General features: G+C 35.6%; 1 protein-coding gene across 3 annotated transcripts in view; it reads left to right on the top strand.

Annotated features, from left to right (window-relative positions):
• The first annotated feature begins 22,782 nt into the window (after positions 1-22,782).
• The window catches only part of prox1a (prospero homeobox 1a), a 35,474-nt gene continuing 34,490 nt past the window's right edge, over positions 22,783-23,766 (top strand). Inside the window, exon 1 of one of the 3 annotated variants that reach the window (XM_067455302.1) lies at positions 22,783-22,968. The gene's annotated coding sequence lies outside the window, so the exon portion shown is untranslated. Of the gene's footprint in view, positions 22,969-23,386; positions 23,750-23,766 lie in introns of those variants that run through there. The other 2 variants (XM_067455301.1, XM_067455304.1) reach the window with 2 other exon arrangements.

Raw genomic sequence — 23,766 nt, 5'->3', positions numbered from 1 at the left:
AATCAACAGCACTTATGTATACACACTCACTCACACACACACACACACACACACACACACACACACACACACACACACACACACACACACACACACTTTATATAATAAAGATACCGGTAATAAAATATCAAATTAAAGTAATAACTAAATTTGTTATAGTAAATACATTTTGAAATCAATTAGAAAATATATTTCTCCATGGTGCTTACTCTGATGTGCGACTATAGCAACAAAATATTTCTTTCTCAAAAGAAGACTTGCCTTAGGATGTAAATGCAGAATGCAAGTCTCAATTGCAATAAGTTACTTTAAAGGATAGATTGCATGATGGGGAATTACCTGCTGAAAAGCAAAATTTATCAACCATAATTGGGACTTTTTAAAGGTCATGTCAATGTCTAGAAGGTCACAGCGAAATGTCAAGGTGCAGGACTTGTGCAGGTGCTGAAACTTGTGTGGTTTTGACACCACTTAACAAGTGATCACTCACATACAATAACATTTTAAAGCATAGAAAGTTAGATGTAGGCTCACGTTTAACAGGCTCAGACATAGAATAGAATATAAGGTTAAATGTGGAGTATGTTACATATATATAGGTTGAATAAAACATAATATAGTGTGTGTGTATTGAAATAATGTACTGTCAAATCAGAAAAAAAAGAAAGGTTGACCAGCGTCTCTAGCTACTGCCGACTTTAGCCTTCCCTGGCAGTCCTGTATGTGAGAATCCTTGGCACAGAAGGCCATCCCAGATCCTTACTCAAGAAGCAGATGCTAACTTCCTCCTAACATATGCCCAGGAGTAAGAGGAGCCACTGCGGAGGATATTAAAGCCATGACCCTCGTACCCAGCCACGGCAGAAGATTTAGAGTAGAAAAAGCCTTTTACTTTCTAATGAACACTCTGGACGCCAAGCTCCTTCTCAGAGAAACAAGAACAGATGGCCATGAGACAGATTCCGAGAGAGACAGAGATAAGGATTTCAGCAATGTTTGTATCTAAGCAGGCTTAAGGTCTGACGATAGTGTTTACCGTATTCACACTATAATACCGCATTCAGTCTCAAATCTTCTCAATGCACAGGCATTTATACTCTGCTCTTAGGTTGTTCTGTTGTTTTACTTACTAACTAAATTTCGGGAGTAACTAAAAGTAATGACTAAGTGGCATGACGGTAGCAAATAACAAGTTACGGGTAGTGTGTAGCGTGTCAAAACATTTGACAAGTCATCTGAGGTAATAGCAGAACACGCTTACTATTTTTGGTGGTATTAACTACAAAATGTATCCGTTCAAACAGAGATTAATGCTGTCACCTTAACTGAATCCCTCAAAAAAATACAAAATAAAAAAAATATATATACATACATACATAAAATTATTAATTAATAACAAAATTATTCAGACACCAGATATATATTTTTTACTAGTAGGCGCAGGACACTATAGTTTATTTATGTAAGTGAGGATAGCTAAATAAAGTAAACTGTGACATTTTATACCCCAAAATTCTTCATACAGTGGACCACCAATAAAATGTATACAAATTTGAGACCAAAATTATTCATACACTTTGACCTGACCATGTTTTGCTGAAGTGTTTTTTCTGTAATTGCTAATGTGACCTTTTACACCACCGACTGAACAAAATGAAGCATTGGTTGACCTGATATTATCTAATTGTGTACTTAAATTTAACAGCTTACAGCTGATTGGTTGATTGTAATCCATTACATAGCTTTCTATCAAAGTTATATGACAAGATTAATTTGTTAACTAAGAGTTCTTTTAATATTTTATTAATGTTTTCTCAACTATAACAAATAAACTGTGATAACTAATGTGAGAAAATGGGAAAAGGTGTCTGAATTAATGTTGGCGTGCGTGTGTGTGTGTGTGTGTGTGTGTGTGTGTGTGTGTGTGTGTGTGTGTGTGTGTGTGTGTGTGTGTGTGTGTGTGTGTGTGTGTGTGTGTGTGTGTGTGTGTGTGTGTGTGTGTGTGTGTGTGTGTGTGTGTGTGTGTGTGTACAACCTTTGCCTCAATAAACTCCTAATTTACTGCTTATTAATAGTTAGTAAGGTCATTTTTGTAGCATTTAAGTTTAGGTATTTGGTAGGATTAATGGATGTAGAATAAGGTCATGCAGAATAAGGCATTAATATGTCCTTTATAAGTACTAATAAACAGCCAATATCCTAGTAATATGCATGCTAATAAGCAACTAGTTCATAATTAACAATTGAACCTTAAAGTAAGGTCTTACTATAATGATTATTTTAAAATATAAAAAATGTAATTAGAAGACATTTTTACAGAAAATGACCACAGAAGGCCTACATAAGGTTGTCCTGGGAGACTGTCCTGGGTAAGTTTCACAAGCGACAGGCCTAGATCCTGAAGCACCCTCTGCCCTGTGTTGAAGGGGCTTTTTCATTGTTTTACTGCATTATCTATAAATTGAATAATGCTTTAATCTGGGGATCTGATGAAAGGGATTTCGCCACAACATACAGCCATGATAGAGTTCACATTAAAAGAGGAGGGAGGGGGAAGATTACTTGTCTCATAAGGGGTGGCCCTGTGCAATGTAGGCTACATTTTAACATCATAGTTCTTGGGCAGTCATGCAAGAAATCAACAGCTTATAAAAAATAAGCATACAAGTTGCAAATTGTGACAGATGTCTCGAAAGATTGGGAACCCCCCCACAAGCGCATTCCCCCACCCTCCCCGTCCTCCAATCTATCCATCCATCCCGCTCTCTAAGCTGGGAGACCACAGTATGTGGACATCCTTGACCTTTTTAAAGCAAATCAAACCATGATAAAAGACATCTATAAAGTGCACATTTATTTCTACTTCCCTGGATTACCCGCTCATAGCCTCAAACTTCTTTGGTATAGATTTTGTACATTTGTTTACTTCGGTGTTAATTTAGTGTAAACTAGCTCACACACAGTCTATTATTAAAGTATGCAAAGCATTTAATTAACCTTTACTGTAATTATACCGAGTGTCTTAAGGACTTAGCTGTTTTGAATTGTATCTTGATGAGGACAGTGCTTTAAGACAATGCTCTATTTATTTAATATGTAAACGAGGTTTGGAGATTATGGATAAAGTTTTTAATTAGACTGATCTGCAATAACAGAATAAATAAACAAATACTGCTGTCTGAAGACGAGCTTGAAATAAGTGAACCGCTTTAGTTCCAAAGCACCATGCATTTTTAGATAAACGATGAAAAACTTGCTTATGGAACGGAGCTCTACATTCTAAATTGCTGAGCTGTGCTGTAAAAATGATCATAAATACGCACCTGTTACCCATAAGATATTAATGCATCGAGTTAGGCAACTGCACACAGCCAACCATTACAATAAAATAATGATATTAATACATTATATAAAACATATTATTAAAAAAGATATTAGTTCATTGCAAAATTGTATTATTATTTATTAGACTTTGTCTAGATCAATAGTTATAATTATTATTAGTAGAAAGTATTATTTATTAATGCTATTATTGTTATTATTGTATCCTATTTATAACAAAATGAAGTTATTAAAACAATTATTAATGTGTTTATTATTTAAATAAAAATATAATTTATGCACTGTAAAAAATTTTAGTTTTTTGTTGGTTTAACTTAAAAAAAAGTAAGTAACCTGGTTACCTTAAAATTTTGAGTTTATTGAAATAAAAAAAATTGAGTTGAAGGAACTGGAATGAAGGAAAATTGTTTAATAAATAACTCAAAATATTATTTTATCTGAACCACATAAAGAAATTGATAAATCATAAAGATAGCACTATTGGCATGTTTCACTGTGTCATCAGAAATAAAACACACACAATTGAACTCAAAATTTTAAGGCAATCAGGTAACTTTTTTTCTAAATAATTTTTTACAGTGTACTGTTTTATTACCATTACCCATTTTATAATCACTGTTATGCAAGACCTTTTGTTTTTTATTTCTTTATAGATATCAGTGTTTTTAAAAGAATCATATGTTCTGTGTTTTAAGCACCTCACTCTTACGTAGCCCTAAGTGTTGAACTATATTAATTTTAAATCGACTGTCATACCACATTTCCAACGTGTCTGAAAATATTTCCGTGCTCTCGCTTCCTGTAGGCCCGTCTCCTATTAACCCTAATGATGTGGGATTATGGAATTAAGGCTTCATGTTGCACACACTCCCCCCAGTCCCTCAGTAAATACTGTAAGCCCATTCCTGCTCCAAAAAAAAAAGAAGAAAAAAAAAAAGTGAAAGCTCACCGTCTGCTCTTAAGCTGCACACACAGAAGGGTCGTGATCCAATCCAGAGCCAGGGAGAGTATGAGAGAAGAAAGAGGTCTGACCATTTTTAATCCTTGTCCTTTTCATTTCTCCTACCCGTGGGATTGGAGTGATTTTATTTAAACTGTCGGCTTGAGCCAAGGGATTGAAAATCAGGATTTGAGTGATTATCGTTTTATGAAAAAAATAAATAAATAAAAAACAGTATGCATGTATATTGTGAGGCACTGGTGTGTACAGACATCTGAGCATAAGTATGGGAAATGGGAAATCTCTATTGTCCAGGAGAAAGTGCATTCCAGTTTATTATATATACTGTAGGGCCTATGACCATAGCAAATTATCCACTTGACCCTTAAACTGTATTTATTATGCACTTTCCGAAAGCAAAACGAGAAATGAGGAGAGCATAGCACTTTCAGTTCAGTCTGCTGTGAGAGATTAGTCTGTGATGGAAGTGCTTACTGCCTTCGAAACACAACAATACTCCATCGCACTGTCTACAACTACAACTTTCATTGTTCTGTCAAATCGTTTCTGTACGTTTGTATGTTGCTTTTACAAACCATATTTCTCCTTTAGACAATAGATACAATACAAAAGAGGAAGCAATCCAGCTAATTCTCAGAAATGGCCACTGGTCTCTTCCTCCCACTGCGGACTCTTGCTGGATGGCTGAATCTCCTCAGTTATTCCATCTATTTTAACAAGAATGGGTTTAAAGGTGAAGAATCAAGTATTTGTTTTAATGAGTTAGCCATGACTAATGGTTGGAAAAGATACTCTAAACCACTCCAACCGTTCAATCTCACATAAAACAAGGCAACTGTTTGAAACAAAAAGGACACCTGGTAAGTGTAGTTCACATACATTAAGAGGACCATTGTGCGGGCTTTTTTGGGCCTTTTAAAAATAATTGACACTTTTTGGCACAATCCATTTACTTTGCTGAGAAGCAACATTTTGGCTCTGCTCAAGAGATCCTTTGCATCCTTGACACAGATTTTACAAAACGGAGAAAAAAATATTATGATGTTAAATAATATTCAGCGATATCTTGCACACTTGACTTGGAAAAATAAATAAATATATATATATATATATATATATATATATATATATATATATATATATATATATATATATATATATATATATATATATATATATATATATGCTGTGTAAATGCCACATTTATTACAGATAATGTCAATAAGCATGTTTTGATTTGATCTTTATTTTGGTCAGTGAACATTTTTGACAAAAACAAGCATCACACACACTTTAAAATGTTCGACATGTTCAATTTATTGATTGAAATAATATTCCTAATACTAATTATAATATGATATACTATAATTCTTACATTCATCATGCACATTTCGTCAGAACAGAATTCCCAAAGCTTTGTTTTCTGAAAGAAACAACCAACTGCATGCAACATGAGACTAAAATAAATGTGAAAATACATTATGTAAGGCATGTTTGTTGTTTCATTTAGATGCATTATGAGGCATATGCACTGAGCCTCCCTGGTGTCATTTAATGATTCTGATGTGACAGATGTTTACTTATTATATCACAACATGACTATTAAAACTAGCTTGTGCTTAACCGCACAAAAATGAATGGTGAAATTTGCTGGCAGACTCAGGAAGGTCACACAAATATTGAAAAATTATCTGCATTATTATAATGAAACATTTTGTGTATATAAATGATTTGGGTATATAATATGAGACGGAGACCTAGAAGCGAAGCAAAAAAAAAGAAAGATTACCATGTTCTTTAGTTCTTTCTTCAATCTTTTATTTTCTCATGACATTTTATGGCCTGTTGACGATAATAGGAAGACACACGGTTCTTCCTCTGTTTACACACCAACACTTCCCCATAATAGGATGAACAAAAAGGTTATCGCTACACAATCTATCAGTTCTTTTCTTAAGCCACCACTCGAAATTACCTCATCATCCAAAATAAACTGCGTGTCATCCCCATTATACATGACTGACTGAATCCAAAGAAGCTAGTGTCTGTTTGAGTAAGCCAGCCCATTATGCCACACATACATAATCCCCTTTAACATCCTTCCTGTCCTCTGTTCATTCCACTTGCATCCTCTCCACAGAATCTTAAAACAAAGTATGAAACAAAACCGGGCTCTCCTTAGTCAAACAGTGATCGATTCTTTGGTGAATTTCAGCTGACATCCTCATAGAGGCCAAACCAATGAAGTGGGTCAAGATATCGGGCACGTCTGTGTCTTTGTGAGCTGAAAGGGAACGCTGATGCCAAGTCATTTGGAGTGGGGTGATTGTGGCAGATGGGCCAATGCTCCAAACTGATTCCTCTTCTCTCTGTTCTATTTTATGAGATATGATCACCAGGGATTATGGCTTGTCACAACTTCATACATAAGTGACTGTCCTCAACCCATAGTTAAGGATCAAGGGAAAATCTCCTCTTTGGGGACAATGTGAATTCATTCTCACTCTCTGGGAAGTTTGATCTACTCAGAACTAAAGAATGTTTTCTCTTCTTTCTTTTTTTTTCTCAAGTTGGTTTTGTCCTACAGCTGGGATCAGTTTTTCTGTTGCATTTGTTTTTCTTCCCAATTAGTGAAAGCTGTGAGTTTTTTTAAAAAAAAGACTAGTTCTTTAATGCCTCCATTAATTATTCTGTTAGTACTTTTAACAAAGAAATATTTGGAGAAACAAAAAGTCACAATAAATCCGTTTAGAAAAGAAATTACAAATAGCCTATACACCATGGTTAGCCTTAATAGGTCTATTAAATCATCCGTCATTAATAAAGAACTACACAAGAACAACTGAGTAACCGAATTTTAAGATTTTAGTAACTGCTATTAACTAACACGAAACTCGGATTAATGAATTAGTGAGTAATAGCAGAATGTGTAGTTCACTATCAGCTAAAAATAACACTACTGTTTTTCCCATGAGGACTACTGAGAACTACTATACAGTACAGGACCATAATTAATGCAAATAATGCATAATCTATAAATCATTCTAAAGTGTAGAATGTTACAACTCACTTGTAATGAAAGTATTCTTAAGTAAAAAGCATGATAACTACCTAATCATCATTAAACGTTATTGCAAAAAAAAGTAAAAAAGTAATTGCTGGTTTGATAGTATGACTCAAGTGTTAATACATTCTTCTAATTCTCACTATTCTGAAGTGAAGATCATGGTAACCCACAAGTAATGACCCAAGTGTTACCAAATCCTATTACAAATGACTAATGATTTGAACAGTATTCTAAAGTGAAGATCAGGGTAACCCTTATGACTCATGAGCCAAAATCCTAATTATCAATTACTAATGATTTGGAAAAGGATTCTAAAATTAAAGATCGTGGTAACCCACTAGTAATAACTCAAGTTTTACCAAATCCTATTCTAAAACATGACTGTGGGTTACATAATCCCATACCAATTACTATGATTAGTATTCTAAAATAAAAAAGAATGATAATTCGGTAACACTTCAGTATGGGGAACACATATTCATTATTAACTACGACTTTTGCCTCAATAAACTCCTAATTTACTGCTTATTAATAGTTAGTAAGGTCGTTTTTGTAGCATTTAAGTTTAGGTATTGGGTAGGATTAATGGATGTAGAATAAGGTCATGCAGAATAAGGCATTAATATGTGCTTTATAAGTACTAATAAACAGCCAATATCCAATATGCATGCTAATAAGCAACTAGTTAATAGTTAATAACTGAACTTTAAAATAACGTGTTACCAATAATTCTCTAGTAATGACTGAAGTCACTGCAAACATTTGAGGTGTTTGAAAGTTTAGGGTCCGATTCTCATTATTAGCAAACTATAAACTACAATTATAATTAATAGTTATTTAAGTAGTTGATAAATTTAGATTAGGTAGAATTGAGGTATGTAGAATATGGTCATAGGGAATAAGGCATCAATGTGTGCTTTATAAGTACTAATAAACAGCTAACAACCTAGTCTTTTGCTAATAAGCAACAAGTTAATAGTAATAATTGGACCCTAAACCAAATTTCTTCTGATGGATTTGATAACACTAGTGGGTTTCCATGAACTTTACTTTATAATAATGCTGATCCAAATAAATAGTAATACCTTTAGAAGGATGTAGTAACACTACTACAAACACTTCTCACTTTAGAATACTGTTCCAAAAAATAGTAATTACTTCTAAAGGATTACTTGAGTCATTACTAATGGGTTACCATGATCTTCACTTTTGAATTAATTATACATTATGCATAATTCACATTCATTATGAACCTAGTTTTTAGTAGTCCTCTGGGAGGTTACAAAAAAAAAAAAACGGAAGTTACTGATAAGCTGATAGTGAACTACCACATTCTACTGAGCACTATCACTTACTAAATTTGTTAATCAGAGTTTCTTGTTAGTCAATAAAATGATAATATTGTGGTATTCATTTGTTCCGGCGTTATTCATTAATGACAGAACAAGTGTTAAGCACAATTCTTAAAAAACAAGAACAAAACCTTTTACGTTCATTCATTCAATTATTTTTTTTAAACAGGCTACTATTATCAAACTCATAATCTTTTAGTACACAATAGCAAGTGAACATCCTGTCAGAAACTACAACTATTTAAGTCTCATGAGTCTTACATACAACAACACAATACAGTAAGCTTTAAGCCGAATATTTTTGAACTGATTCTCAAACAAATGACTCTTATTAGCCAAACTACTTTTGCTTCACTATGTGTTGTGATTTGCTTAAAAGAGCCGTTTGTTCAGGAATCACAGTACCCTGGTTTAGCTTGCGTACGATTTTGAGTCACTCATTCAGGAATTATACTACACAGGATGAGCTGTATGTTTTTGATTTACTAAGAGAAGTGGCTAATAAGGGTAATTTGTTCAGAAATTACACTATATTACCCATTGCCACTGTTTCGCGGCGTTTCGGCGCTGTTGATTAAACTCTGTCAGAGTATGGTGTTTCCACCACATTGGCGCAATAAAGCAAAAAAAAAAAAAAACGTGTCTATTAAAAAGTCAGCAAAAAAGTGCCCTAGAATGATTTGAAACAATTTTAAATTGTTCTCTGATATCTACATAGAGGGTATGTGGCTTATTTAAGGTCAAAATTCGTCCAGATACAGTTTTACAGGTCCGTTTACAACCCTAGATATTGTCCATAGGATGCAATGCTCTGTTTTTGCCTTATTTGGAAGGGTCGTGAATATGAATGCAGAGTTCTGCTCTGATTGGCTGTTTCACTGCACTGCTGCTCAATAACAGCTAACACATCTATACCAACTGTCATGCAATGATTTTGATTTTTGTCATGCAATGATGTCATGCCCTGAACTGGGTAGCGCGTAAATATGTAGTTTGTACATTAACGTTACAGTTTGACAGTAGAGCACTGATTTAAAAGTCGATTTATTTAGCCAAACAAAGTACTGTAGACGCCACTCAAAATAGTCAGTATCATGTTTATTACTCACCTGCTGCAAAATAATCATACTGCAGTTCTCAAAAAAATAATATTTATTTAACAAATTGACTAAGCCTTGTCAAATGACTATTGTTTCAACTTAGATGGTGGAGAGGGTGACTTTAGCTACAAGAATCGAGTGAACGATCTGTAAGCAACTAAACAGTAGTAGTAAATGTAGTTAGCTTCTGAGTTATGTGTTAATGATGAAATCTAGGCTAATTTAGATTTCCATCCGTCAAAAGAGATTGACATATGTATCTACTGTTGTATTTTATGACAACACTGGCAGGAAATAATATTAACCTTTGTCATTTGACAAACTGTTATGTGTGCAACTTAGAGTTTCCAATTGTTACTTTACTAGCATCTTGCATTGGATCTAGACAACACAGGGGATATTATCGTTAATTTTGTTTTACTAAGAAACGTTCAGTTTAATCAGAAATGGGTTTGACAGTCAAGAAGTGGATAAAATCACTACTCACTGCTTGAAGGAATATAGTTGGAATTGGCCCTTTCTTCAGTTTTAGACACTGAGCGAATCCTGCTTATTGTCCCAGGTTAGAAAAACTCTCCGTGGTGAAATGGGCCGAACAAACAAACGATTTTGAATTAAATTGTTGCGGTATCCGATTGTAAATAAACATCAACCATGACTGTTGACATTATTTGTCTGTGGGAAAGGTATGAAAAGTCCTCACGTCCCCTGCACAGTCTGGATCATAACATTTATTTCCATGATCTGCTGTTTTCACCATCCTCATGTGATGATTGTTAATCTGCTAATCTGCCGATGATTCAGCTGCGCAGTTCTGCCTGACAATAAACATGGGCTGGCATGCAAATGTTGGGGGCATACATATTAATGATCCCAGTGATTGTGTCACAGTTGGCGTTATGTTGAGAATCGCTTGTTTTTCCGTGGTGTTTTTCACAAACAAGATTTAAATATGAAGGAGGAGGCAATGGTGGAGACTCACTGTATGTGATGTCCATGTATTGAACTCTTGTTATTTAACTATGGCAAGGTTAATTAAATTTTTTATTCTAGGGCACCTTTAAAGATCCAACATTACAATCAATTCCTGATTGACAAAATCGAATCCCGTCCCATTTTTTTCTTGTTTAAGAAGACGTTTGTTTATACATCACAAAAGGAAAGAAAAGACTATCGCGTTTTACAGTTTTATGCCAACTTTGACAACCACAAACGTCATTTGTTTGCACTATTTTTAACAAATCCCACTTTACAGTATATTAAGTGTCTTTAATTATACTATGTATTATCATTTCAATTAATAATTTGATAAGATGGACTTATTGTGTACATACATTTTTTTTGTAATTACAGCTGTAATACATTTCTGGGCCCCACTTTATATTAGGTGGCCTTAAGTACTATGTACTTACACCAAAAAATAAGTACAATGTACTTACTGTGTTCATATTGTACTGTAAAGCACTTTTGCTGATACTGAGGTGGGATACGGGTAGAGTTAGGGACAGGTGTGGTGGTGTGGGTCAGTTTAAGGGTAGGGTTAGCTGTAAAGGAAGTGCCAACTGTGTAACTACACATACAACTACAGAAATGAATTACAGACGTAATTACATGCAGGTATTTTTAAAATGTAAGTACAATGTAAAAACATGTATGTATACAATAAGTGCATTGTATCAAATGATTAATTACAATGTTAGTACATAGTAGTTAAGGCCACCTAATATAAAGTGGGTCCCATTTCTGTAATTGCATTTGACATTGACATTTCTCGATTACACTTTATTTGAAGGTTTCATTGTTACAGTAATTATATATTTAAGTACTGATTAATAATAATGAACAACATGCACTAAATATTATTGTATATATTATTTTTTATAGTTATTTTACATAATTTTCTGTAATATTACCTATTACTATGTTACTATATTTAACAAGGACACTGTAAAATAAAGTGTTACCCATTACACCTTAACCCACCCAAACCTACCCCTAACCTCACATGTATCCCACCTAAATATCAGCATTTAATACTTTTTTTTAATTATTATTTTATGTAAGTACATAGTAGTTAAGGACACATAAAGTGTGCCCAACATATTTTTAAAACCCTTAGCCTTGATACCTTATAATAAAAGATTTTTGATTTTTCACTTTTTGATTCAAATGTTCTGGTTCATGAAACTTTTAGATTGACTTTTGACTTTCAACCAGCCAAAAATGTGCCTCTTTATGCACAGAATAAGGCATCAGAGCATACTGTAGTAATTAGGGAGTCTTCACGCATTTTCTGTTCCAAAAACACAAGGCTTGCCTGCAGGGACTATTTTTCAAGCCAAAATTGGTCCCCAGGTACCAGTGCTGCACCAGACAAAGCACTGCGAAATTAGACATTGAGAGGCCCATCTTTCTGTTAAATGACCACTTCCCCTATTTAGCTCTTCAGACAGGAAGTAGTCACTAAAAGAGAGAAAAAAGCTCTTCCTCAAAATGGCTTAAGTGGACAGACCTGTTTGAAGACAGAGCTTAGACACGTGCTCGCGCGCTCAGACGAACGGAAGTGACCTCTCCTGGCTCTAGCACACAGTGTGCAGGATGTTATGGTTTACTTAACGCTTCACGGTGGTGTACGGACAAGGTGCGCACTGCCCTCCACTGATGTGCGCCGATGATTTATAGCAGAAATGACCACTCTTTCCCTTTAGGAAGTCTTTGAGAGCTTTAACGAAGGATGCAGCTTTATGGCTCGGGGGTCTCCTTTTATACCTGAGCAAAATTCATGTCTGCAAGTCCATAAATCAGGTGTACGGAAATCGAAGGGGAAGGAAATGTATTAAGATCAAGTAGTTAAGCTTCAGATAAAAGGATTAAAGGCTAACAGTGAAACGATAAGTAATGAGCAATTGAAAACATGTCAGTATATTCTGAAAAATGAGCACGCGAATCATTCTCGCTGCTGCAATAACGCGGGCCCTCACACTCATAAGGCGGCAGCACACAGAATAAGACATGAAATAGAGGAGGACATGGGTACATGCACCTGTTGTTTGTTTTTCTCCAGAAGGAGCAGGTTGAGAAAGTCGATTGGCTCCTTGGAGAGGCTGAGCTCATGGATAATGCATTACTCTCAGATGATGCGTGTCATATGGTCAAACATTGGTAATGAGCAGAACAACACATCACCTTAACATAAGGAACAACACATGCTTAATCCCCCCCCCCCCCCCCCCCATCATCTATTATCACCTCTTGCTGGAAGACCCAACTGTGCCTTAATAAAATCTTGTCAGAGTTTTGTCACTGTACAATAATCCAAAATCCAAAACATGTGTACAGCAGAGGTCCTAAACAGATTTTTTTAGACGGCAGTCCACTTACGTATACAGAAATAATAGTGAACCACCTAGAGCACACACGATGTGGGGTTAACTAGGGATGATGAATTGAGAAATCAACTTTCCACTGAGCTTTTGATATATAAAATGTCATGGTAATATAAGAATAGCATTTAAGTTTCAAAGCTGAAAACTTCCATGTTAATCAAAGAAAAGCTTTTACAGACACCAGGCCCAGAAAACAATCGTGTCACATCTTGATGTCATCATGTGGCGAAACACCGCCTCTACAGAATAATAAGCATGTGTAATCCAGTAGCCCCGCCCACCGACTCATGGAGCTGTTCGGATCACGCTAGCCAACAGCAATAAACATTCCGAAGAAGATTCCTGGTTGTGGAAAAACACAGTCACTGCATGCTTCCTTCGGATCCTAATATTAGGAATGTGTGATACTTCCTTTATTTTTAATGAAGTTCCAGCTCACGTGGGGAAGACATTGTATGTGTGTTCACTTCATTTCACTGCAGAATTGTTTGTAAACAAGTCTCAGGTCCAGCTGGATGTGCAGACATATTGCGATTAAAACACAGTTCTGTTCCTTCTATATTGGATCTGACAGGAATGGTGCAACACACTAATGTGAGTAAAATGTATTTTTTATATGTAATAGTACTCCCGAGGCTGTGTGTTTTCCAGACAGGCTACCAAAACGTACGCCTTTCAGCAGGATTTGAATCTCAAATAGTGAAATAATATTCCTCTTGATCTGGGTTTGCGCTTTTATCCACTGATTGGGCGGGCCAAGTAATACAAAAATAATATTCCAATCAATCGTGGGTGAATGAGAAATAAATAATTGTGTTTGTTTGATAAAGACATTTACGAGCCCTGTGGTCGAGAGAATCATTAAGGTTGCCACTATCAAAACAATCTCTCCCTCATGTGAACTGAACTGACATTGGAGCAGAAGCTCATGAAATATGCAAATCTTGTCCAATCCTAGCCGTGGGTGTTTACTTCCAAGTCTCCAGTACGGCACACCCATCAAAACCCCGCGTTCAGGAGAGAGCCTCAAAACCAGTGTAGAAAATAGCCTATTACTTATTATATATGATGTTTTTGAATGTAAAAACCAGACGAACGTGACCTCAGACAAAAGGCAGTTCATGACACCTTTGAATAATACTGTAAAAATACCCCTATTTATCTCTTATTGTATTTGCTGAAAGACACAATTTTACAAGCCGCACAAATTTGGTCTAAGTACGTTAAAAAAAAAAAAAAAAAACTATATTGAAAAAAAAAAATGTAGCCAATAAACTTAAATAAACCATCTGTTCACTAGCTAAAAAGGTTCACTAACTGCCAGTAATTAATCTGACACAATAAAATCAATTAATATATTTTTATAAACGGATTCAACTGTTAATTCAATGGTACATGGCTCCTTGTCAATTAAATTATTATATATAATTATTCCTTTTTTTTTTCAACTCATGGACCGGTTTGAGAGAACTACTGCTTTAAAGAAATAATGCTTGTATAACGTCTATGACTGTTGACCATGTTTTATGATTCATCATGTGGCTTTCTATGGGGCCATCTGTATTATTGTGGTGGTTATTGGTACATTTTAAGGTAAAAAAGGGCACATTTTGGTAATTAAAGGTATATTAACATTATACTTGTAAATACAGGCATCCTATAAAACTGGAAACATTGTCACATTATTATTTTACAGTGAATTTATGGCAGCCACAGTGGCCAGTTTTTTATTTTTACACTGTATTTCAGTTTGTTTTTTTGTTTTTTGTGATTTTTTTGCATTAACCTTTTTTAGATAAAGAAAAACTGTATCACGTGATGATTCTTCTAAGATTTCTTTATATTCTGTCGACAGCAGAGGTGAAAGTGGAATCAGTCAGGCCTACTAACACAGATTCCATTCAGAAACAACAATACCTTGTTGCCACTGTACACCAGCCAGATGTCCTGCTTTCTGTGCATGTCCACACCAGTGTTCAGAAAAAGACCACATGGTTTTATCCTGTTGCACTGATGTTTTTGAACTAACCCTGCTTTGAAGAACTGCGCTGTCATTTTTCTTTCATGCATCTATGACGCAGGCCATATTACAAACTATAATAACACGTATTTATATTTTGCGTGGCAGCTGAGCAGACCTCTATGCATTTTCCAAATGTCAGTATCGCATTGTAATGATGGAAGCAAATCTTCTGGGAGAATAATTATAAGCATCCCGTACAGGTTTTTTTTCCCTCTTAATTTCAGCGCCAAAAAATAGCTTGTAAACAAACCGCAAAAGCACCACGAGAGGTCGAGCAGTTTGAGTGCATCGCCATTCACCTGTACTGCTAAGGTAAATCAAGCATGGGGCATTTCAAAGACTAATTGCCAGGTACATCTCAGCAGAAAGAAGTGTTTATGGGTAATCATCAGCAGGTGGGGTGCTTAATATGGTGGATGGGTGGCCAAAAAAGCCTCTCCGTTTTACCAAGCCATGGAAAATGACCCAGATAAATGCAGTACGCTCTGAGCAAAACCTGGAAACCTCGCAGCTAAATGATTCCCTTGTTTTCCCCTTGACTATTGGACATTTTAAAGGCGTCTGAAACTGATCTATAATTTGAATCCTGAAATGATTTTGTGATTTTGATCCCACACTAACTTTTGATTCTTCCAAATTTCAGTATGACCCCATTGCTCAGTACACTATGAATGTCTACGGCTAGCATTTTCTTATTGTTGAACTCCAACCAGAATAATTACATATCTTTCTACCCTTCATCAAATCTCCTTTTCTGGAAATAAATAAATGCAGATATTATTGCGTCCAGCCGTGTAGCTCCACCCCTAATCAACGAGATTACTGCTTGAGTCAATTTGAACAGTGCATTATTTGATCCAGAGTCAGAAATAGACATATTAGTAAGTGCATTAACATAATCAGACATTAACCATTGCGTTTGCCGTACAGTAAGAAAGGTAAGAAATCATGTCCTCCTTCAAGACAAATTTCATTCAGGTAGAATGAGCAGACCCCTAATTAGTAATTATATACTTATTTTCACTATATTATGTCAGTGTAATATCCTTGTTACTGTCCAAACAGCCTAAGGTTTTTCCTTACGTGCTTATCGGAAGAAAGAGGCAAAGTGTATTGTGATTCCAGTGAGGGAATCCTATATTAGGATAATCCTAATTGATTTTCATTAAGTGCACTGCTGTAGAGCCCATGACTGGCCTACTTTCTCGACATTCGAATTAATCCCTTATCCCCGTTTTCATAGGAGAAAAAAAAAATCCTAAGGACTGTCTCAGTAGCGATTTATGTGTTCAGCAATTTGATCAAAAAAAAAAAAAGAGAGGATGAACACTAATTGTCTATTGTTTTTATGATTATTCATTCTCTGTATCTCTCGTCCAGTTTTTTGCTATTGAAGTGTTCATAACACAGAATAATATGTCGTGGCATAATTTGAACGGCCTCTTGGTGTTTGATGATGCTCATGTGAACAGTACTTCTTTAGCAGACTCTTGAATACAGTTACAAAAATGTGGCCACAAATATTACTAAAGGGGAGTAGTGTTGTTTAACCGGCAAGTATTTCCTTTCTTTCTTAATGTGCACAATACATACGTTTCTGAATACATTCGGGTGAGCCTGTGACCCTCTTATGAAATACAGACATAAATGAAATGCTAATATATATATATATATATATATATATATATATATATATATATATATATATATATATATATATATATATATATATATATATATATATATATAAAAAATGTCATGTATATCAACAGATCAGTCTGTAAAAATGATTTTTTTCTAAGTTGATGTTATATTGTAATATTAATTAACTACATGTACTTACTATAGAGTTACAATTAGGGTTAGGTTTAGGGTTAGTTACTTGTAATTATGCATAGTTTACTGTTATTACAAAGTAAGTACATGTATTAATGCATAACTACATCACCTTGAAATAAAGTATTACCAGATTTATTTTTTCTTTTATGTTTTAAGCAAATTTGCTTGTTAAATAGCAACAGCAACGTGTTTATTTTCATTTTATTTAGATACACTAACACATGCATGAGCTGACAATTCCATCAAGGCTAACACCATGATGCAACAACCCTTTCAGAAGGTCCTCTCTCTTTTTTTCGGGGCCATTTCCAACATTTTAGGTCTTTTTTTCTTCACAGAGTGCGAAACATGGAAATAAAACAACAAAAATAAGCCCCCCTGACAAACTGGACGAGTTCAGTGAAGTTGCAGGACGACTGGAGTGGAGAGGAAGCAGATAGGATTGTTTGCTGAAAAGGCTGCCTCAGTTCAGTGCACTGGTGTCTGAAGACCTCTATTCATTCTGAAGGCCAGAGGGGCCGTGGCAGTCTGGGTAGGGTCCCGCAGGCACTGAGGCACGGGGCCAGGCCTGGTCCTCTCCGCACTGCCAACTCGCCTCAAACCCTGACCTAACGGCCAGACGCGACAGGAGGGAGCAGGAGAGCGAGAGCAATTTAGTCTCAGTGGCTACTCATTCATTCAAAAGCTTATCACAGGCAGGGCTCACGATTGTGTAATTACGTGTTAAGTTTAAGACCTCGGCAGTGAATTTAAGGGGGGAAAATACAGCAGAGAAATGAACAAATGCACATGGACACTATGGAATAAGCAACTGGTTAAAAGATTGGATTGTTTTTGAAGGTTGCACAAATTAAAAGTCTTCCTAAATTGTTCTGTGCGCCTTGAGACAAACAGAAAAAGAGAATTCTGTTTTTACAGCGGATAACATATAATAAAATAAAAGTAATGTCATTTGAAAATGACTTTTAAGAGTTCAGCTACTGTTTTTTTAAGCTATGTATTTATGGACACTGAGATTTATGATCTATAGATTTGTTTAATACCCTGATAGAATGTGCAGTTTACGGGAGCATATGGTTTACTTTGCAATCTCATTTATTTTGTCCGAAATAATAGGCGATTTTTAATATACAAATGGCCAATTTAATAAAGCTCTCATTCTCTCTTTCGATCCTACCATCACTTTTTTTGCAGTAGAAAGTGACCTTTCAACCTAGAACGTGTTTGCATTAAGGCTTCACTTTGTCCATGGCACGAAACAGCATCGATTGTTAGTGTTTACCAGGGACAGTTTTTGGTAAACAGTAGGTATAATCATGTGGAATTAAGCCGATATATCTGATAGCACAGACTGGGGTTCATCAGTCCCAAAAGAGTCCTAAACTTCTGCCACATTAGAGGGAATATCTCATGTTATATTGCTCACCAGGCGAACTTTAAACACCTTAAATGTTCCAGAGCCATTGTATTCCGTTACCTCACATCTTCTCATCAGCCTGTTCTTTTGTTTCACTCCTTATTTTTCAGCATGACGGTAATGGTTACATGACATAACATCATTTCCATGTCCCAATACATATATTCGATTCCCTGCTCCAACAGTCTTGTAAATGAATCCAGCATGTCACATTGTCACATCGAGAGCCTCCCATTTTCGCAGAGTACCAGGGGTCTCTTAAACACTGCCCACTCTTAGTGCCACATCCTTTTTCCTGAAGACCTCCAAGACCCCTTCAAGCATAAGAGCTTTTAGCTAGCCTGCGCTAATGTGTAGAATAATAGCTACTCCCTGAATCTTGATGGCCCCTGGAAGCTGACTGAATTTGTGCACAACAGCATCTACAGTGCAGTAATATTCCCCTTTTTATATCTATTCTTGTGTGCTGCCACCCCTAATCTAGTCTTATTACATCTCTCTCCTTCTATTCTCTTTGCCTCATATGGCCTTTCAATTTTAGCGTGATTAGTAAGGTGGAGGATATTATCTGTTCTGCTCAGAGACATGACAGAATATTATAGAACAAGACTAATACTACAATTATGCAGTGATTTACAACTAGAGACAAAGAAACAAATATTTCTGTCATATCAGCACATTTGGTAAGCAATTGTCAGCATACTGTAAATGCAAAATGTGCTGCAGAGTACATACACTTATGAAAGTACTCAAGGACTTTTGTTTGTTTGTGTATTAACATTCATTTGGGAGCAGTTTCTCTTGTGGGGTCTCACATTAGGGTTCAGGTAGCGGGTCATAGATTAGCATGAAAGGGCAACGTCAGTGTCCACACAGCATTAGATCCTGTTTATCTGTTGGCAGTCTATCCCACTGATCCTCTCTTTACCACTAGCCCCCAGGACATCTGTAATCCACAGAAGTGACATATGAAGCCCAGTTGATTTCTTTTCTTTTTTTTCTTTTCTTTCTTTTTTTGCCTTGTTTGTTGATATTGCATCTGAATTGCTAATTTATTTGGGCCATCAACTTTGGTCCTTTGAATAAATGTATGCTCTAACTGCGGGATGGATTAAAGTTATACAAACCCTCTCTCAGTCAGTTATGCAAACCACAGCAGCTTACTATGAATAACTGATGCATCTTGAAAAAAAACAGCCTGAATTTATCCTGGGCAAAACACATTAAACAAGATAGAAATCCACCTCTGTGTCAGCTGTGTTTCCGGATGGCCTTTAGACAGAACTACCCACAGAATGTTGCCACACACAAAAAAAAAAAAAAAAAAAAAAAAAAAAAAATTAGAAGGTTAGTTCGAGGTGCTCATAAAAAAAGTTTCAGCTACAATTAGGTGTGTACTACAATTGAAATAGGCCTAAGTTACACCTCCTCTGAAGTAATATAAACTAATTGTGGAGTTAAACTCATTTCTTAATTTCAGAGAAAGCAATGACCTATTCGGCCTACTGTTTATAATAATCCCACATTAATAATAACAGATCCCATGTAATAATAATTACATAAACAAATAATGTCTAAAATCTCACTCAGTTTTACATTACTGAGATAATTCGAATTCTATTAGGCCTACTAGATGGGGCGTATTCAGGAAAGTGAAAACAAAAGGTATTGTTTTTACATATTAGTGTTTTTAGTGTTTTAATGTGTTTCAACAACGCTTTTCAGCAACATATCATTAACCACAAAACATTTTTTGATAAGTTAAGAGTGCGCTAACTTAAATGTAAGCGAACAGAAATCGCCATTAGGTGAGGCTGTCACCATAGCAACAGCTTAGCGTCACTATCAGAGTGTACCTCAACAAACACACGTTTGTTACCGTTCATCGTCTTATTGTTATTAATATTTTTAATATACATACATATATTATAATAATCGTTAGTATTTCGTTTTAAACACAGCTATCTGCGCTAGGGGCGCCAAAAGACAATTTGGAACGTGTGAGACGACCTTAGCTCAGAACATTTATGACTGAAATGGCTTTAAAGATGTCACTCTCCTGAAAGTTATTAAATAACTGCACACAGTGGACAGATGTAGCCGAGTGAAGTCTAACTACAGCTGCCTAACTGCAGCTGTTCAGGAGAATGGATGCTGAAACGCATGAAATCAAATCAAGTTGGAGCATACTATCGGAATTTAACTCTTATTCCCTCACAAATACAAAATAATATTCGCTAATGGCCTAATCTAAATGAATATTAGTTATATGTCGAATATCTTGTTTTCTCGTAATCTTTATGGGCTGAGTGGGGGAAAAAGGACTGTGGAAGAGCAGGTGAGCACATTGTCTTTTCAAATAGACGGCGTCGAGAAGCCGGTGTAATCATTTTGTTGATGAAGTTTCGTTAATTTTTTTCAGTTTCTGTGTTAAAGTATTCTTTTTCTAGTCTACCTCCAGTTAAAAGCAACAATTGTCCGAGATGGCAATGGTACTGACAGCTACTGAATCGTCGCGTAAAATGAAATCAACCAGTTTCCGCATACATCTAATTATACATTTTGATATTCGATGTGATATTTAGGTGCTTAGCTTTTATCCCTCACGAAATAGCCTACAAGCGAGTCTAAGACATTTAGTGCCTGAGTGTCCAGCAGAAATGTGACAGAGAGATCAGAGGTGACGGTGTTAATAAACAGGTTTCCTCTACACCTAAGAGGCGTTTTCCTTCTCCAAACACTATTGCTTTAATGTTGTCATGTATTTTCCACTAAGCTCGCACTCCGAGCGTGCCTTTGGGGAAAGATGCTAACAAAATAAGTTGGAACACCTGTTTTGGAAAAGAAATTCATTGCAGCAAAAATCCTGCCTTCCCAGTCGTTTATTCACTCACAATAACATTTGCTTGCGACATGGAAACTGGATTGAACAACACGCCTTTCCTTTTGTCCTCATTTAAGGAAAAGAAAGGGCTTGTTGCTGTGAAAGTAAATCCTGTTCAAAACTTGAAGAAAAGTTATTTATTAATTTTAAGTTTTGAATAAAAAAACAACACTTAATCTAGTCAATATACGTGTTGAAGGAGAAACATTGTCGGGAGAGAAAAAAGTAAAACAAAAAAAACACTATCAGATAAAAATCTCGAGGGGTGCATCATGATATTAAAATATGTAACATTTATATGTAGATAATAATCGAAAATAATAATAATATGTTTAATAATATAATAAATGTAATGATATCAGTAATAATAGCTGAGGTTGAAAAAGTTTTTTTTGAATGCATTTACAGATTGCCTTTACTAACCAATATTTATTAAAGAATTCTGATGAACACTGTTACAGTAAATAATCTCATTAATAGGTCAAACAGCTGCGCTGCTGTCATTTGCTCTGACAGCCCAAACATGCTTTGGAATGAATGAGACCACTGAAATGTGCTTTGGAGGATTTTTTTTTTCTTTTTCTTTTTAGAATACCACAATTAAATATGTCTGGTATCACATAATATACTTGGTTTATTTTACACGTAGGCTAATATACTAGGCTACAATATATATATATTTATTTTTATCAATAAAAATATTTTAATCATTACTCACGACATGTGCAGGGTTGAGCTGCTAAGAACACACAAAATGAAATGGGGGAAAAACTTAAATTTACTGCGGAAAATCACTAATATGCGACGTTCTGAATACACTTTTTTTAATTTCAACAATGAGCAGGAACAGCGACTACAGAAAAGTAGGTTAAGGCTTTGAGAAATCTGCTTACATGCTGAAGCACCTGATAGGATGCTGAGAAATCAACATTTGATTGGCTAATGGCTCTCTAAATAATGTGTCCAAATAATCCTGTTTTTTTTCTTCTTCTTCTTCCATAACGCGGAACTTTATTTTAGCGTGGCAATTCAAATATATGAATAAGACAGATATAAATGCAATAATGTTCACATGTGCTGCACATTCAAAGTCTGTGCACTTTTTTCTGTGCATAAATCAAACCTAAAGAAACTTCGCAGGATAGACAACACTTATCTATTCTATTTGGTCACATTCTATAAGTCGAATGTTAATTAAGATAGAGACAAAATAGTTTATTTACATTTGGTTGTGTTTTAAACTTTACTGAATGATCATAGAAGCACGCATGATGGATATGTGCCACAATTTACAATAATCACCTCCCGTGCGTTTTTTTGGATAATCTTACGGATTCATCCATGCAAGAAAGAGTCTATTTAACCGTATGCAAATAACAATTAGTAAGAACACGCTGAAGCTTCAGCATATTCCTTCATCTGTTGACTGTGGAGGCTAGGAGGAGGGATCTAAAGTAAGAGCAAGGTCTTAAGTAGAAAGAAGCCCATAGCTCAAAGACAACCTTGGCAAGCGCAACTATTTTCACGAACCCCGGCACGCACGAGGTCGAGGCTGCGGTCACTTCTCGGGGCCTGCATACCACATTTCATGAATGTTGTGAGTTGTGTCCTATTTTTAAACATGGTGATGAAATATAGTATTCGCATTTATGATGATAATATATATATATATATATATATATATATATATATATATATATATATATATATATATATATATATATATATATAAACAAATAGTAATTAGAAAAAATGAACTGTGCTATTTACTTTTCTGGATAAAAAAATTAGTTGCATTGCAAGTGCACATTTTTTTGCGATTTATATTTCAAATGCATCATGCTGAGCGTGCATCTACACCGAAGAAAGGTAGCTATACATTTCAGTCAGCACAAACAACTTTTGTTCATAATGTTAAGAATGACTTGAACAAAATCCACACAGAGAACATATTGTTTAAAAAGTGCGTATCCTTACAGATATCCCACAAAGGTCCCCGTATCATTCGTTTTTGCTTGAGCGGAGTCTTCAACTTCACTTGTTTTGTATTCCTCTAAATCCAGCGGACTGCTCTTATTGGTAGGTGCGAGCGTTACATCACTATGATTATGACGCGCCGTCTTCCTGCTTCCTTCAGCCGCGTCTTAAAGTGAATCTTGTTGGTTCGAGCGCGCGCTCTCAGCCTCCTCCTGGCCGCGTGCGCTGAGACATACAGTTTCCATGCAGAGAGAGGAGCGGCGCACAAGAGCTCTTTCTCTATCTCACTCTCTTCGCTCTCGCTTGTCCCGAGAAATTACAATATTCATCACGGGGCGAACAACCCTCTGTATTCTCTGTTACACTATCGCGAAGAAGCTCAAATCGCTCTCATCTTCAGAGTAAGTAACCTTGTCAT

The sequence above is a fragment of the Pseudorasbora parva genome, chromosome 10 (genome assembly GCF_024679245.1).
Source record: "Pseudorasbora parva isolate DD20220531a chromosome 10, ASM2467924v1, whole genome shotgun sequence".
Classification (NCBI taxonomy): domain Eukaryota; kingdom Metazoa; phylum Chordata; class Actinopteri; order Cypriniformes; family Gobionidae; genus Pseudorasbora; species Pseudorasbora parva.
Note: the sequence above shows the minus strand (reverse complement) of the source record. Positions and strands in the feature narration are given on the sequence as shown.